Source organism: Protopterus annectens, chromosome 9.part0, assembly GCF_019279795.1.
Source record: "Protopterus annectens isolate FY-2018-M chromosome 9.part0, PAN1.0, whole genome shotgun sequence".
Classification (NCBI taxonomy): Eukaryota; Metazoa; Chordata; order Ceratodontiformes; family Protopteridae; genus Protopterus; species Protopterus annectens.
The window spans coordinates 1,879,736,966-1,879,754,379 of NC_056743.1; the positions used below are offsets into that span (position 1 = coordinate 1,879,736,966).

General features: G+C 38.0%; 1 long non-coding RNA gene across 2 annotated transcripts in view; it reads left to right on the forward strand.

Annotated features, from left to right (window-relative positions):
- The window catches only part of LOC122812304, a 229,608-nt gene that overhangs the window by 197,531 nt on the left and 14,663 nt on the right, over positions 1-17,414 (forward strand). For both annotated transcript variants that reach the window (XR_006366383.1, XR_006366384.1), the window contains exon 3: positions 11,241-11,313. This is a non-coding gene — a long non-coding RNA (uncharacterized LOC122812304). The remainder of the gene's footprint in view (positions 1-11,240; positions 11,314-17,414) is intronic.

The window sequence follows — 17,414 nt, forward strand, 5'->3', positions numbered from 1 at the left end:
GAAGTTGTGTACAGAGATGTGTCAAACCCTGACTGTACATGAGTTAGTAGGAGGCACATGATGTATCAAAGTTGTATGCTGAGATGGGTCAAACCCTGACTGTACATGAGTTAGTATGAGGGGCATGATGTCCTGATGTTGTATACTGAGATGGCCAGACCCTGACTGTACATGAGTTAGTAGGAGGGGCATGAAGTGCTGACATTGTATACTGAGATGGGACAAACCCTGATTGTACATGAGTTAGTAGGAGGGACATGATGTGTCAAAGTTGTATACTGAGATGGCCAAACCCTGAATGTAGATAAGTTTGTAGAAGGGACATGATGTGTCGAAGTTGTATACAGAGAAGGGTCAAAGCCTGATTGTACATGAGTTAGTGGAACTGGTGTGATGTGCCTAAGTTGTATACAGAGAAGGGTCAAACCCTGACTGTACATGAGTTAGTATGAGGGCCATGATGTCCTGATGTTGTATACTGAGATGGCCAGACCCTGACTGTACATGAGTTAGTAGGAGGGGCATGATATGCTGAAGTTGTGTACAGAGATGTGTCAAACCCTGACTGTACATGAGTTAGTAGGAGGCACATGATGTATCAAAGTTGTATGCTGAGATGGGTCAAACCCTGACTGTACATGAGTTAGTATGCGGGGCATGATGTCCTGATGTTGTATACTGAGATGGCCAGACCCTGACTGTACATGAGTTAGTAGGAGGGGCATGAAGTGCTGACATTGTATACTGAGATGGGACAAACCCTGATTGTACATGAGTTAGTAGGAGGGACATGATGTGTCAAAGTTGTATACTGAGATGGCCAAACCCTGAATGTAGATAAGTTTGTAGAAGGGACATGATGTGTCGAAGTTGTATACAGAGAAGGGTCAAAGCCTGATTGTACATGAGTTAGTGGAACTGGTGTGATGTGCTAAAGTTGTATACAGAGAAGGGTCAAACCCTGACTGTACATGAGTTAGTAGGAGGGGCATGAGATGCTGATGTTGTATACTCAGATGGGTCAAACCTTGACTGTACATGAGTTAGTAGGAGGGAATGATGTGTTAACATTGTATACAGAGATGGGTCAAACTCTGACTGTACATAGGTTAGTAGGAGGGGCATGATGTGCAGAATTTGTATACTGAGATGGGTATCTAGAATCACTGTCCATCTTCAATGTGTACAGTCGAATAACCACAAACATTATGTAACTCCAATATACAGAGAGTGAAGAAACCACAACCCCTGTGTAACTCCGATGCACACAGAGCCAAATACCTGAAATCACTGTGTAAATGCAATATACAAATAGCCACTTATCTGGAATCACTATGCATCTTCAATGTGCACAAAGAGGAACAGCCACAAACACTGTGTGACTGCAATATACACAGAGCAGAACAACCACAAACACTGTGTAAGTGCAATATACACAGATCTGAACAACCACAACCCCCCGTGTAACTCCAATATGCACAGACATGATTATCTGGAATCATGGTATAACTCCAATACACACAGAGCTGATTACCTGGATACTTGTGTAATGCCAACATACACAGAGCTGATTATGTGGAATCACTGTACAGCTTTAATATGCTCAGAGCGGAACAACCACCAACACTGTGTAACTCCAATATTCACTGAGCAAATTATCTGGAATCACTGTGTAACGCCAATATATACAGAACTGATTACCTGGAAATACTGTGTAACTTCAATATACACACAGCCAGTTATCTTGAATCACTGTGTAACTCCAGTGTACACACAGCTGATTATCAGGAATCACTGTGTAACTCCAATATACACAGAACCGATTACCTGGAATCACTGTGTAACTCCCACAGAAAACATAAAAGTACTGCAATACAGACTTTATGCAATACTTTTTATTGAACCAGCAAAAGTTTTACTGTTGCTCAAGCTTTCAGGTGGACAAGATCCATTTTTCAGAAGTTAAACATCATTTGTATCCATAGCAGAGTATTCAGAATAGCTATATATCACAAACGTATTCCATTCACTACAATCAGTGTTCTCTGCCCAGAACCACAGACGTGCACTGCTGGTATGTAATATGATTCCACAACATGCAATGATAATGAAACATGTTATATGACATTAACTGTTAGTGGCTGCAAGTTTTTTTGCAGGAGGCACTTAAATACAAGTGTAGCAGACATATCATGTGATTCTAATGGATGATATGAATGAGATTTATTTATCACGGGGTTTAAATGCATTACTGCTTTCTTTTGGAGATGGGATTTCAGACATTGCATTCAAGGCCAGCTGAGAACAACTATCTTCTATGCCAGACACATTTTGCACAGAATATGCTACATGTGTATGCTTGTCCTTTGTTAACTAAAGAGAAAAAATTAATAATATTTCATCATTATCACTTTGCATGAGTCGTGTGCAAATTTCAGAAAACTTACTAATAACTGTTTACTGGACCATTTCCTATGCACTTTAAAGACTAATAATTATAACCATACCTACTTATATCAATATATTTTAGTTCTTTCTGAAACGTTTTGCTATCAGATATTCCCATAGATAATGTAGTTACTGGTATCTGATTCAGCTCTGGACTAATTAGAAAGACAGAATCAGACTTTTCACAGGTTTATCTTGGGTTTCCCTTCTTGAAGTTTGAGGGAGTTTTTGAATGTGGTTTATTAGTCTGTAAACTGTTTACCTAGAACTTTCCTATTATCCTACAAACCTATGATTTTCTGTAATGAATACTAAATCTTGCAGTTTTAAATAATATGTGCAGTTTCATTTATGCAGCCTATCATCTCATCTCCCTGTAATGCATATATCTCAGCTTCAGGTGTTGAACAGTTGCAGTTGGTTGGATCTATGACTTCTGACCACCACTTTGATCCATTTCCATTCTTATCCTTTCAGCAACTGGTGACAATGATAAATTCTTTGTACCTTTGTTGTAGGTGTCTGGATCCTGTAAGGAACTGTCAGAAACTGTACTGAGTATTTCAGTAAATCTGCATTCAGCTAGAGTAGTGCCGACAGCTACTGGACCAGATGTGGATACTCCCATTGAAACATCTACTATACTATGCAGCCTCCCACAATGCTGCTATTATGACTATTGATGGACTGAAACAGGACTGTTGGTATTATACACTGCTGTGATAAGTCAACGTAAAATCCACTCTGATATCAGCATTGCACATAGATGCAATTAAATAATTAAAGTTGACTTTAATGTTTTTTCTACAACATCTGATATTTCCATGAATTTATTCATCATCATAATCACCATCATTATCAACCCCTTTTCCCATTTTCCACAACTGGTCACAGTGCTGTCACCATGTCTCTCAATTCAATGCCACTCTCCTATCATTTTTGACGGTCATGTCTGACCATCACAGGCTTTGTTTCACACACCATCCATCTACCCAATTTTTGCTGAATGCCCTTGTTTCCTCTTGTAGTTCCCAAATCTTCATCACCATGTTGTATTCTGCTTTTCTGCACATGTGCCTGAACCACCATAATCTGTTCTCTTTCACCTTTCCTGCTATTAAAGATGCTTTGGCTTCTGCTTTGATGTCCACATTTCTTCATCTGTCCTGCTGTGAGTTTCTACCACCTATCTCAGACACTTCGTCTCCATCTCCTCCAGCTTCTTCATCTGCTCTGCCCAGGTTTCCCTACCATGCAGTAGTACCGGTGGCATCACTGTTTTGTACACCTTACTTTTCAGCTTCAGTGACATTCTTTTGTCATATGCAACCCCTGACACTCTATGCCAGTTGGCTTCAGACCCTCTTCTTCTAGCTTTGACCTCTTAGTTCAGACTTCTTTCTCCTCAGCCACCCCTCCCAGATACTTGAAGCTATTAACATGTTCTTCTATTTTTCCTTCTGTCTGAATTCTCATCTCCTTCTGACTTCCTCCATCTGCAGCCATTACAACTGCTTTATCTGGAAATGTTTATCCCATGTGCCTTCAGTTTTGCATTCCATTCCTCTATCCTTTGCTGAAGTTCTTGCTCACAGTCTGCCTATGATGCCACATCATCTGCTTACGTCATCTTTGTTGATCTCTCCTCTCTGACCTGTTTGCTAATGCAATCCATCACCAGTATGAACAGTAGTGGGCTCATAGCTGAACACTGATACACACTTACTCCCCACTGGAAACCTCTCTGTGAGACTGGACACTGTATTTGTGTGACTGGGTTCTTGTACATTGCCTGCATTATTCCTACCAGTGTTTCTGGGTCTTCAAACCACTGCAGGACTGTCCAAATCAGGTTCTATGAATTTAGATGAAATTAAATTATTAAATCTAACTTTAATGTGTTTTCTTTAGCATATAATAGCTCCATGATTCAGTTGCTATCGTTACAAAGACACCCTTGTTAAAGCAAATGTATAGTTATATAGGAACAGAACTAGGGAAGTGATCACAAGGACCAGTTCATAGGCGGTTATTAGGCTAAGAACCCCAGAGGGGCAGGCTGTTTTAAGCCTAACCATATTTTCCAAATGTATCTGACCAGTTTTGATACATTAGGGTTATTTTAAGGGGTATATGTAGGGTCTATATCAGACAATCAAACTTGTAAAAGTTCAAACACCATATGGTCAAGACCATATGTTCGAAGTCTTAAAAGTTCGAAAATCAAATAAAAAAAAAAAAAAAAAACCTACCTGAAAGCTTAAGCAGGGGGGCAAGCTCCCTGCACCCCCCACAACCCCTCCTCTTTAAATATACCAACTTCCCTTCCATTGCCGTGTATGGGGATCTCCGTTGAACCTTCACATTTTTAAAAGTTTGATCATATGGTGTCAACAATATGACGTTCGAACTTTTAAAAGTTCAGCAACATGATAGGAACCCATATATGTATGCTTGGTCTTGGGTGGTCAGAATTCATTGGCCACCTCTGTCTACAAGAGAGATAAATGGCAGATAATGGGTGAAGTTCTGATTCTCTTTCACTGGTCCAAGTTATGTTTGAATTGGTTTCAGGACAATCTCTGCTTCATGTGGATGGGAAGCCTGTTCCAGATAAGAGGTAGTCTCTGAGACACATAGCTGTCCCACCAACATGTCTCATTTGTGTTGCAGGTGAGGTTTAGGTCCCTAGATCAGGTAATTCAGATATTATTTGTTTTGAGGATGTGTAACAGATCACAAAACCAAACTGGTTATGATCTAGATCCATTATGTTGACTGCATCTGCATAAATGAATTTTGCTATGATACATTCCTTGCCTTTGTAAATAAGGCTCATGTGGTTGATGGAACTATAAATGCCTTGATTTGTAGATGGGCTGCCCTTGTGTTGGAGAGTCACAGTGTCTGTTCTCCAGGCATCAGGCACAGACACAGCAGAAAAAGCAGAGGTAGACACTGAGATAGTATGTACATGTCACTGATGAGAATGTAGCTTGGTGTGTTTTCTGGTTCCACTGAAATATCACTTTTAGTCTTTGATATGGATTTTAGGAATTGTGCCAAGATGATCTTGGGGAAACTGAGCTTTTAGGGATACTGGGAGCAACAATTTGGGTAGATAAAGTAAAGTTAGGGCTAAATTTATTTGCTTAACTATTGGCTATCTCCTTACAACTGGAAAATGTGATGTCATTATAGAAGAACTAAAAGCATTTTTGACATTATTCCTGAATTTCTGCCATAACTGAAGATAGATTTGTAGTTTCCTTTAGTACCTGTAGTGACCATAAGCTCATTTCTGCTTTACATGTTCTGATAATACTCTAAAGTTTATTGCTAACATGTTTCATTGTGGTTCTTAGATAAAGGGATGAGGATTTCTTACATCTTCATTTTTCATTTTTTTATTATGCAGTCTATTAATACAGGAGTTCTACCAGTGAGTTTTTCCTGAATTTAGCATTATATTTAGGGATGACAGGTGGTGACTTCTCTATGCAGCTGGTTAGGTGTTGATAAAAGTCAGAGGTGAATGTGGCAGTTGTATCAGATGTGTTCCTTTGCAGGGGATTGTATCTTTATAGATCTTCAACAAGCTGAATTAGGACTGACCTGGTGAAGTCTATAAAGGGTTGTACCACTGGACCTGACAGTGAAGATGGCTGACTTGTGATCAGATTTAACTAGGGATGGGGAAATGTGAGATGGAGGACAGGCTGGGACTAGGTTGGTAAGGATTAGGTCAAAGAAATTAGAACTTCTAGTGGGTAGCTCTATAACTTGCTCTGGCATATTGGTATTAACAAAGTTTTAAAATTGCTAAGCATATCCATTTTTAGAGGTTTAAGAGTGCCAGTTGATGCTTGGGTAATAAAAATTCCATTTCAAGAAGGTAGTTGGTTTGATACCTAATTCTTCAGTGGTGTTAAGGTAATGTCCATGATCCTTGCTGGATATTGATGGAAACCTGTAGCTAGCAATCAAATAATAGTTGGATTAGTTAATGGTGATTTAAATCTCTAGGAGCTCCAAGTTAGGACTGTGGGTAATTTGGCATGAAGCTATGGCATTTCTGACAAATACAGATACTCCTCCACAGTTGCCCAAGGGCCTGAAGGAATGATGCAAAATATCTTATTTATGTATTTGCTTTTGTTACTGGCAAAGTCTATCTGAGAACTGAAATGCCCATTTTCAGAGGAGGTCAAATAAGAAAAATGTCAAAACAATGATAGAGATATATTTTTTGACAATTCAAAAGAAAAGTCGTCAACAAACACTATTTGCAAAGTATTTCAAAGCAAACGGTTAACAAATATTATTTACAAAGCATATTGGATTAAGGGAATACATGTTTTCAAGATACCGTGACTACAATCAAAAATTCTATATTAATGCATTTGTATAGTATTCATAGCAGACAGAGTTACTATTGCATACTTCAAACTGTGTGGTACAGTTGCATAGTTTATTAGTTGCCAGGTGATATTTAGGGTAGATTTGAATTGTTGAAGGTTACTTATAAAGCCTGATGTGGTTTGGAAGTTTGTTCCATGACTTGAAGATGGTGACAGAGAATAGTGAATCATGTTAATAATTACTTGGTTTATTGGCAACAGTTATTTTACATTCTGAGGCTCTCAGGTTTTTATTTTGAGATTTGACAGTGAGGGTGTTTTAAGTGGATGGTGAAATATTTTGTGCATTCAGAGTAGGTGGGAAAGGGTAATGTGTTAAGGAAGTTCAAACAATTTCAGGGTACTGAGCACCTTGCAGTAATGGGAGTGGCTTGGGAAGCTGCAGGTGAATTTGCTCATTTTGTTGAAGGTGCATTCTAGTTTGTAATTGGTGGAAGAGTTGAGATTTGTGAATGTTGTTGTGGCAAACAGGAGGGTAGGAAGGAGAAGGCAGGTGGCAGATATTTATTATTATTATTATTATTATTATTATTATTATTATTATTATTATTATTATTATCCCTTAGCAGGTGTTTGTCACTCTATAAGGAAAGCCTAGTTTGTAGGTTGTCTTTTTGACTGCAGTGTCAATGTGCAGATCAAAGTTTAACTTATCAGTGATAATTCCTAGTAACTTTGTATTTGTGATGTTTTCAATTTTTGTGTTGTTTGAGGAGATAATATTAAGGTCAGTGTTATTTTGATTTGTTTTTGGGAAGAAATAGGATTAGTTTGGTTTTGCTAGACTTTTAAGAACAATCGAGATTTATTTAGCCAGTTTTCTATAGAGGTGAAAGCTTCCTGTGTGGTAGTTTCTAAGGTGGGAAGATTTGGGGCTGCACAAACTAAAGTTGAATTGTCATCATATTGTATTATGGTGGTAAGTTTTGATTCCTTGTGCATGTCACTAATGATATTGAAAAGTATTGGCCCAAGTATGGAGTCTTGGTGGACTGTTGTCATAATTGGAAGGAATGTGGAGTGGATGTAGTTCTATTTTGCAGACTGAGTGTGATTGTTTTGGTAGCTTCTGAGCCAGCTATTTGAGGGATTTGTGAGGCCTACAGGATTTAGTCTTTGGAAGAGTAGTTGATGTGAGACAGTGTCAAAGGCTTTTGAGAAGTCCAGAAAAAAGGTTGAGACAAAATTACCTGAATTTTTGCTTTGATTAATGGTATCTAGGAAATGTAGTAGGATAGGTTTGGTGCTGTGGCGGGGTTGAATGCCATGTTACATAGGAGAATGCAATTGGTTATCAAAAAGAATGGCTAGGAGTTGCTGATGTATGCATTTTCCTAGTACTTTGGAGGGAGGAGGAAAGATTGTTATAGGGTGATAGTTTGACTGTTTGGTAGATGTGCCACCTTTGTATAATGGGATTATGAAGGAAGCTTTCTATAGGACTGGCATATTGTTTTTTGTAATGGATCTAGTAACCAGGATAGATACAGAGTAGTAAATGGTGTAAGCATCTATACTGAGGTATTTGGATAACAGGTTATCAGGAGCTAGTTTTGTGGGTTTCAGTTTTTAAATCTATTTTTGATGGTATTTGCCTGGATGGTTGTTAGGTCAAATTGGGGTGTGGAGCTATGGTCTGGAGTGGTTAGTTGGGGTAGGGAATCCATTATACTGCTTGACATGAAGTGTTTGTTGAATTTGTCTGCAATGTTCCTGCTGGTTTCAGATGGGAAAGGATTTTGGGGTTGGCTTTCTGCCTGGTTTTAAGGTTGTTTAACTTTTGCCAAAATCATTTTTTTGTATGTGTGGTCTGGTTTGAGTCAAAGTATTTTTTTATCATAACAAACTTGTGCTTTTGTATGGTTTCTTAGGCACCTATATGTATGTAGGTAGGACTGGATCTTAGCTTTGTGTAATTGTTTCCAGGCAATGCCTCTGTTTCTCATGAGTTCTTTAGTATGATGGGTTAGTCATTGTCCAGAGTTTATTTTTATTCTTTTATGCTTAGTGGGGCTTGTTTTAGTATGGTTAAGAAGGAATTACTGAAGTTACAGACAGCTATATCTAGAAGCAGATATTTGAGGGGTTCCCAGTCACATTATTTAAGTGTATCATTAAATACGGATTTATCACAGTTGGATACGTTTCTCATAATGTTGAACTATAGGGGTTTGGGTGGCTTGTGGTATTCCTTTTTAGTGTACATGGTGTGATTATCACTGAGAGTCTGTGAAGATGCTGGCTGGCTTACTTTTTTCAGGGTTGGTTGAGAACATGCAGTCGAGTATGGAGTTTTTTTGGATATTTTGTCAATCAGGTTGGTTGTTGGATCAGCTAAGTGAAATTACATTATGTGGAATAGATTTAGGTTTGATAGAGGTCCAGTATGTGTTAAGGTCACCAAGCAGGATGGTTTCTTGAATGAAAGTAGATGATAAATATGCTTTTTTGGTAGTCTTAGCATTTTTGAGGATTTCTGATTGTTTAGGTGGAGTTTGGCTATAGTATTTCTTTGTTGATTTATTGTGGAATATTTGAGATGTGGGTATGGATTTGTAAGGTGGCTTGAAAGATGACAGCCATGCCCCAACCCAGTTAACTATTTGGCCTTTCCTATTGATGCTGTAACTGGAAGGAATGATTTCTTCATCTTTAATGTCAAATATATACTAGGTTTCAGTGATTATTAGGATGCGAAAGATGATGGAATTTAATCCATGTATGAAGGTCTGACATCATATTGTAGAAGCCACAGGCATTGATATATTTATAGGCTGGAGAAAAACACTGGAATTTGTTGTGTTTTAGATTAGTGTTGAGGAGGGGAGCTTTTATTCATGTGGGTTTGGGGTGGTCTATTGTTGGGGTGTACATCTTCACTTTCTATTAGTTTGTTGGGGTTAGTGGTGGAGTTTTTGAGATTATGGAGAAGAGGTTTTGGTACTTTTTTGTACTGGAGTGTGGAGTTTTGTATTTAGTGTAGTTTAGTAATGTAGGTTTTTTGAGTAGGATTTTGTCTGTGTTGAATAGGAATGGACAGATTACAGAGCTGTGTAAGTGGACAGCAGTAAATAGTTTTTTTTCTGGAGAACTTTGTTTGAATGTAGGTAGGGCATGATTCATAAGTAGTGAATGGGCTCAGGATGCCTAAAGTTCCTATCAGACAAAGTATCTTCATGTTGGGAGGTATGAAATAGCTTTATAAAAGAGTATACAGAGGAAATGGAAGGAAGAAAACTACAAAAATATTTGGTTGATAAGAGAAGGATGGTGAGAAATGACTGCTCTTTTCTGAATTTTAATTAATTTGTTATTTCATACACAGAAGTAGAATATAAGGACACAGAAGGGGAACCAACAGGCTATAATGTACAGGGGAATTATTTTCACAAAAACTTTTTAACCTGAAAATGCAGGAGATGGTGCTGCTCTGGTGACATAGAGTGATAATACTCTGATTATGACCTAGACAATCCTGTTTTGATTAGCATCTCGTGTGACTGACTGAGTTGATAGGAGGGATGGGTATGCCCATCCCAGGGAGGGGAGGGTTGTATGTGGATGTCTCTTGATGACAATCCCTAGTGGAGGCTGGGGACATCACCAGAGGAGGTGTGGTCAGTAGGTAGCGGTGGGCCTGGCTGAGCTGCTGTGGAGACAGGTAGATGTGCCACATGCCCGCACTGCATATCTACCCTGGGCTATACCACAAAGCCACAAGGGGGGACAGTTTAGGCCCAATTAAGACCCTCCCCACACAGAAACTCAGACATGCTGAGCCCCATTGCTTTCAGTCTGTGACCAGCCCCAACAATTACTGGAGTAAGTTCGGGCAGGCACAAAGCAGCTGGAAGATCTGGTGCAGATAGGGCATGAGGGCCAGATTGGTAACAATAATGTGCAGGAAGGTAGAAAAGGCAAAAAAAAAAAAACATCCAGCATATGGCAGGTAGAGATAAAAATCCAGCTTCATATGGAAATCAGAAACATTAGACAAGGTCCTACTTTGGAAGCAATGGAATAACTACATTTTAGTAAGAGCTTATGTGATGAGGTTTACTGGCAAGTTCCATCTAAATTACTTTCTGTTTGACATATTATTCTGGTAGGTCACATGGTTACCCTACTACAAGTGCATCTTTGTCATTGCCTCAGGACATAATTTCTGACCAGTTATAATGCATTTTAATGATCCTTCTACTTTATTTAATTTGTTGCTTTCTCTGTAAGTTACCCTGCAGCACCGATGTTCTTCCTGTCACTGATGTGTAACACCTTGTTTTAAGAGCATTATGTTTAAAATGAGGCACTTCATAAAATGAAGATAAGTTGAGGTGGAAAAGTAATGTAATTATTTTTTATACTTTGCAGATTAGTTGCTTTAAATGTTGAAACAGAACAAGAAAGACATGTTACCTCAACCCTTGAAGAATAATGAGAACAGGTAATACACTTAACATCAGTCTTTATAAACTCTCTTGCAGCAGGTTATTTGTTGGTGTTTTATGCACAGCATCCATGACATGTCAGTAGAGCTGGTTTATTCCTATTGGCCAAGGAATGGAGCTTTGTATCCTCTAATTCTAATTCTTATAAATCGCTCTATACAAGAAACCTATGTACCCCATCTATGGAAAGTGTCACATATAATTCCCCTTCACAAAGGCAGAAACTCCTATGAACTATCAAACTCCCGGCCAATGGCTATCTTGTCCCTCCTTACCAAGCTTCTGGTAATGCACTTCTTATACTCACATAACCTCTTCCCCCACACAGCATGGTTTCTGCCCAAACCATAGCACAACCACTGCTCTACTCTCCTTTACCAATCAGAGTAACCATCTTAGAAACAAAAACAAATTTGTCTCAGCCATATTCCTAGATCTATCAAAAGCATTTGATATGGTCTCCCATAACCTACTCTTAGACACTCTGTCAACCTTATCCTTCACCCTCTACTACTTCATGGTTTAGAAGCTATCTCTCTGACAGAAAACAATCAGTTAAATGGCAAAGTACACTATCTCCTCTATTACCAACTACTATAGGCGTCCCACAAGGATCAATACTGGGTCCTCTACTATTCACCATTTTCACTAGCAAACTACATACTTCCTCCCTGCATGCATCACTTATACAGTACACAGATGACTCCACCCTAATCTGCTCAGCCCCATCCATAACCACTCTTCAAAAGCTTACCCAAGAATCTTTCTGCTCCATGGAACAATGGATTACCGATATCCAACTCATTCTAAACCCCAACAAGACCAAATTACTCCTTTTTACCTCTCAATAAATCCAAATCCACACCTCCTACCTTCACTATCACCTTCAAAAATGGGACCAAAATCTCCCCCTCCACTCACACTAAGCTGCTCAGGGTTGAAATAGATAACAATCTAAACTTTAATGTCCATATCTCACAAACCATCACAAAGGTACATAAGAAACTAGGAACCCTATACAAACACAAACAGTTCCTATTGGACCAAGCTAGAATCTCCTTAGCCCAAACCCTCCTCTTGTCTACCCTAATGTATGCATCACCAATTCTAATTCATATCAGGAAAACAAACCTAAACAAACTAGAGTCACTTTACAATAAAATTGCAAAATTTGCTAACAACTCCACTTTTAGAAGTCATCACTGTCTTGACCTGAAGCAACTACAGTGGTTAGAACTCTTTCAGCTAATTAGCTATCACCAATTAGTCCTCACCTTCAACATAAGGAACACTCAGAAAACCCCAGCCCTAAACCAACTTCTAAACCAATATTCTGCAAATCACCCTCTACGCTCATCCAACAAAACCCTGCTCTGCATAACCAAAGCCAGTAACACTGCAGGGAAAAGTCTGTTCTCCCACACCATTGCTAGGGAATGGAATAACCTCCCCCAAAGTATCTCCTCTGCACCATCCATCTCACTTTTCAAGACATCACTAAAGTCACACCTCTTGCAATCATGGCTCTGTCCCTGTATCACATAAAATCTTTTCTGCTCTCCTCCTAACTTGCCACACCTCATCTCCTCACTGCTTACCTCAGCTATTCTGTACTACTCAAATACTCCCTATCAGGAACTACTATCCTACAAACTATTTCTCACGCTATGACATATCTCCCGAATAGCATTATTTTCCAGATTCCATTCCTTCATTTTTATGCTTTGTACTACCAATAGGGAATTCAAAGTTTTCCTATCTATATACCAAGCTTGCTCAAATCAAACTAAGGTATGAAAAATCTCCTTGACTGTATATATGCCACTGTATAGAAATGTTCTGTCATTCATGGATTATGTGTTATCATATGAAGACATGGTGCTCTGATTGCATATATGCCTCTGTACAGAAATGTTTTTTGTCATTTGTTGTATTTGTACTGTTATGTTATGGAGCTTTTCTCCCCGGGCCTCTGCTGTAAATGGACCTTGTTCCAGTCGGACTTTCCCGGTAAACAAATGTAAAATAAAATAAATAAATAAATAAAGTATCTATGTAAGGCAGTGTCTTTACAGTAACATTTCCATACTGAAAGATGCTTTTTTTTTGCTAAATATATTAAGTTGTTTATGTTACGGTGGTTTAAAATGTGAGCAGCCAAAAAGTTTGACTTTTTTTATATGATGCGTTTGAAAACCATAATGGATAGGTTATCACCACAAACCCAAAGGAGTGAACATGCATCATTGTCCAAAAACAATGCTTCATGTGTCTGTGCTTCCATTGTCTGATAAGTCACTTAAAGTTCAAAGTTATCAAGCATACAGCAAAAATATTCTAAATGATATGTAGTGCATAGAGCACTTTGATTATGTTCCACAATTAGGAAATGCACTTAAGCAGTCTTCTGACAGCAGAACATTGTTTAACAAGCTTTCATTAAACACCTCTTAGGTGCTGCTAAGCTCTAGTCTTGTGCTAGAACATATCAGTGGTCAGTTTCACCTAACTCAGAACAGCAGTGAGAAGCTGAAACAGCTTTCAAACCTGTTAGATACTTTGTTGTCTCTTTTTAAACCAAACTTGTGGCAAATCGAAGTGTCTTAACACCTTTTAGAGTTACTTTTCCTTAGAGCTACACACTGCTTCTGCCCCTTGTCTGTGTGACAGAGCTAGAGTTATAGAACATTTCACACTTCTACACTTTAAATGTGTAACTGGTAGTACAAAGAAGCAGATAAAGCTCCATACACATACAAAGAATTATGATGCACACTCCAGTTATAACTCATGTGTTATGTGTTCGCAACATAAATGGCAAGAGTCACCTTGAGAACAGAGTGAAGCAAAACTCTCTTGGTGAATTTCTTAACTGCCATATCTTGGCCACATAACAAATTGTAATAAAACCAATACCATGCATGTGAAGAACAGGTGCACAACCAGAAAGACTCATTGCTAATGATATAATAAAGATTTATTGCTGACATTGGAGTACTGGCCATTGTTGTATTGGCATATAACAACTTGACCAAGATCAGTGATGCGATCATAATCCTCTATATAATGACCATATATACTGTGTTTATTACATCATCATTTAACATAGGAATATATAATGACCATATTTACTATGTTTATTACATCATCATTTAACACAGGAATATATAATGACCATATTTACTATGTTTATTACATCATCATTTAGGTTCATAGGAATATATCATGACCATATTTACTATGTTTATTACATCATCATTTAACATAGGAATATATAATGACCACATTTACTAGGTTTATTACATCATCATTTAACACAGGAATATATCATGACCATGTGTACTATGTTTATTACATCATCATTTAACATAAGAATATATAATGACCATATTTAGTATGTTTATTACATCACCATTTAACATAGGAATACATAATGACCATATTTACTGTGTTTATTATATCATCATTAAACTTAAGAAGCATAGGCCATTCCACTACCACTGAGACAAGGAAGTACATCTTTAGCATCTGGGAGACTGTTTCCCACAGAAACACCAGCCATTTTCAGGATGTTCTTATAGGAAGTTCGAGATGCTACTATTTTAGTTCAAAAGCTTCAAAACAATTGTGTGAGTCAACACGTACAGCCCAAAAGTTAGAAACTTGCGATCATACATTAAAACCATTTTTTGTGGTTGGCATGCACAGTGCACCCCTCAAATATTGTGGGGGGACACTCTCATACCCCTGCTACCTTTTGTATGCTTACAACAGCATTGCTGTAATTTAGAGAGGAAGTAATTCTATGAGACACAATATTTTTGACCTACCATGTATTTCCCCAAATAGCACTTATTTTCTCAGAGTTTGGGACTTGCTCATATAACAGGAACCCATTTTTCAGATGTCCTTTTTTATCCTTGCCTCCAGCTTTTCCTTTCTCGCTCACAGCTGGTTCAGAGGAGCATCAGCTATGTATACACCCCAGGAAGTCTAATTATTACCACATTTGAATGCACCAGTAGTATTTCTCTTTACTTCTTTATCACTTTGTTAACTGGGTAGAACACTGAGCCACATGGATCATTTTTAAGGTGATCCAAGAAGCTACAGATAGTCAAGAAATGTGCAAATATAATGTCAAGTATAACACACAAAGAAAACAGAAGTTTATATAATTTACTTATACAGTATAGAGGTAGTAGTAATTATGTAGTAGATTGCATGTGTGTGTGTAGTTAGAAAGATATTTAGATATACTGATATATTTAAATAGACAAATATATTAATGAATCACTATTACTCTGCTGATGTCTCATGTTATCAACAGAGTACAGTGTGTATGATGTCAGAAAGATGAAGTTTGGTTGGGAAAGTTTGTGATTTAAATGCTCACAGTGTTGCATTGATATTAGTGTGTGTGTGTGTGTGTGTGTGTGTGTGTGTGTGTGTGTGTGTGTGTGTGTGTGTGTGTGTGTGTGAGTGTATGTGGCTGTGTTAAGGTTAGAATAAAGGTTAGGTAAGGGGATAGGTTTAGTACTGTGCATGTGCATTGATGCTTGAAGTGAGTGTCTTGTGTAAGGTCAGTACTGCAGAAAGAATTTTTATGCAGGACTAGGGTCAGGGACAGGGTTAGTAATAGTGTTAATATTCATTTGTAAGACATTACAGGGGAGCTTGCACTGAGTTCACTGAATACAATTTATAGCCCCATAGGTTCTTACAAAGCTTAAGGCCTAAACAGACTGCTAAGAAGCTCACTCTCATCACCAGATACTTGTGGGAGACAGCAGCATCCCTCACTAAGAAGACTTTCTCCACATATCCCTGGTGGAAATATGTAATCACACATTTAGTCATCCAGACCGATCTTAAATGTTGCTAGGAAAGTACTCTGTTTAATAGTTAAGAGCAAACTATGCTAAAAATGATGGATATGTTGAGTTAGGTACCTGTCATGTCATCTGGTGTTGTTGATGTTATAGTTTAGGTTTAGATGTCTAGGTCTAGAACAAGTGGTTACTTTTCTTATTATTATGTTTAGGCAAAGGAGTTCAAATAATGCTGGGTCACTCATAGCATGAAAAGCTAAGCAGAGGTCACTCCTTTGCTGCTACAAGACATTGGTTGCAAGGATTGAGCTTTTAGTCTCTCACACCACCAAAGTGTACTGAGACCTGAGATCTTTTAAGTGAAGAAACATTCAGATCTCTCGGGCTGGTTTAGATGTTTAGTGAAGTATATTCAGAAGAGTGCATTATATTCAATGATGGATTTACTAAGGGATGAATAATGTGGAATTATAACTTCTTTGAATCTTAAGGAGATGCCATAAAGGATACACTGTACAAGACAGAAGGACTTTCTAAACCATCATAGAGATGTGGTAGTCAATGGAGAGTCTATTATCAGCATATGTACCCAAGTCTTTCATGCTTGATCCAGATATAAATGAACATTTATCTATCCAGTAAGCAGTAGTGATGCTAGATTTACCAAAGGCAACTATGATGCATTTATTGGTGTTGAAGGTTAACCCATCCCTAATACAATACAATTTGTTTGCTCCAGCCTTTGCAAGAGAATTTGAATATCAGAATGGGATTTGATAACCACCCCAGTTCACTTCCACTACAGACATACACTCTGGTCTTTAACGTTTACAGCATTCACATCTTGTAGAAACACCTTATTTCACATTTTGCAGACTCTACAAAATGGTTACAGTCTCATAAAACTCTAAAGTATTCTTGAATGTTCTGTAACATGTTTTTATACATTTATACCCACATTGCTAGCATTTCATTATAGTTGTTGTCAACTTATTTTTTTCAGGTGTTATCTCAGATAACATACAATCACAAACATTTGCTTTTACATAGTTAATATAGACAATAGTTTAGTATTTCTTGACTTTGTTTTCCTCTCTTTCTCATTCGTATTCTTTAGGTTATACATTTCCAAACCCCTCAGTCATTGTTTTAAGCTGAATGCTTGACACCCACTCTGCACAAATTAATCACTTTTTCATGTATCAACTCCATGGAGATCAGTGCTGTACCCTGGATAAAAATAAAATAAAATAAACTGTACTTTC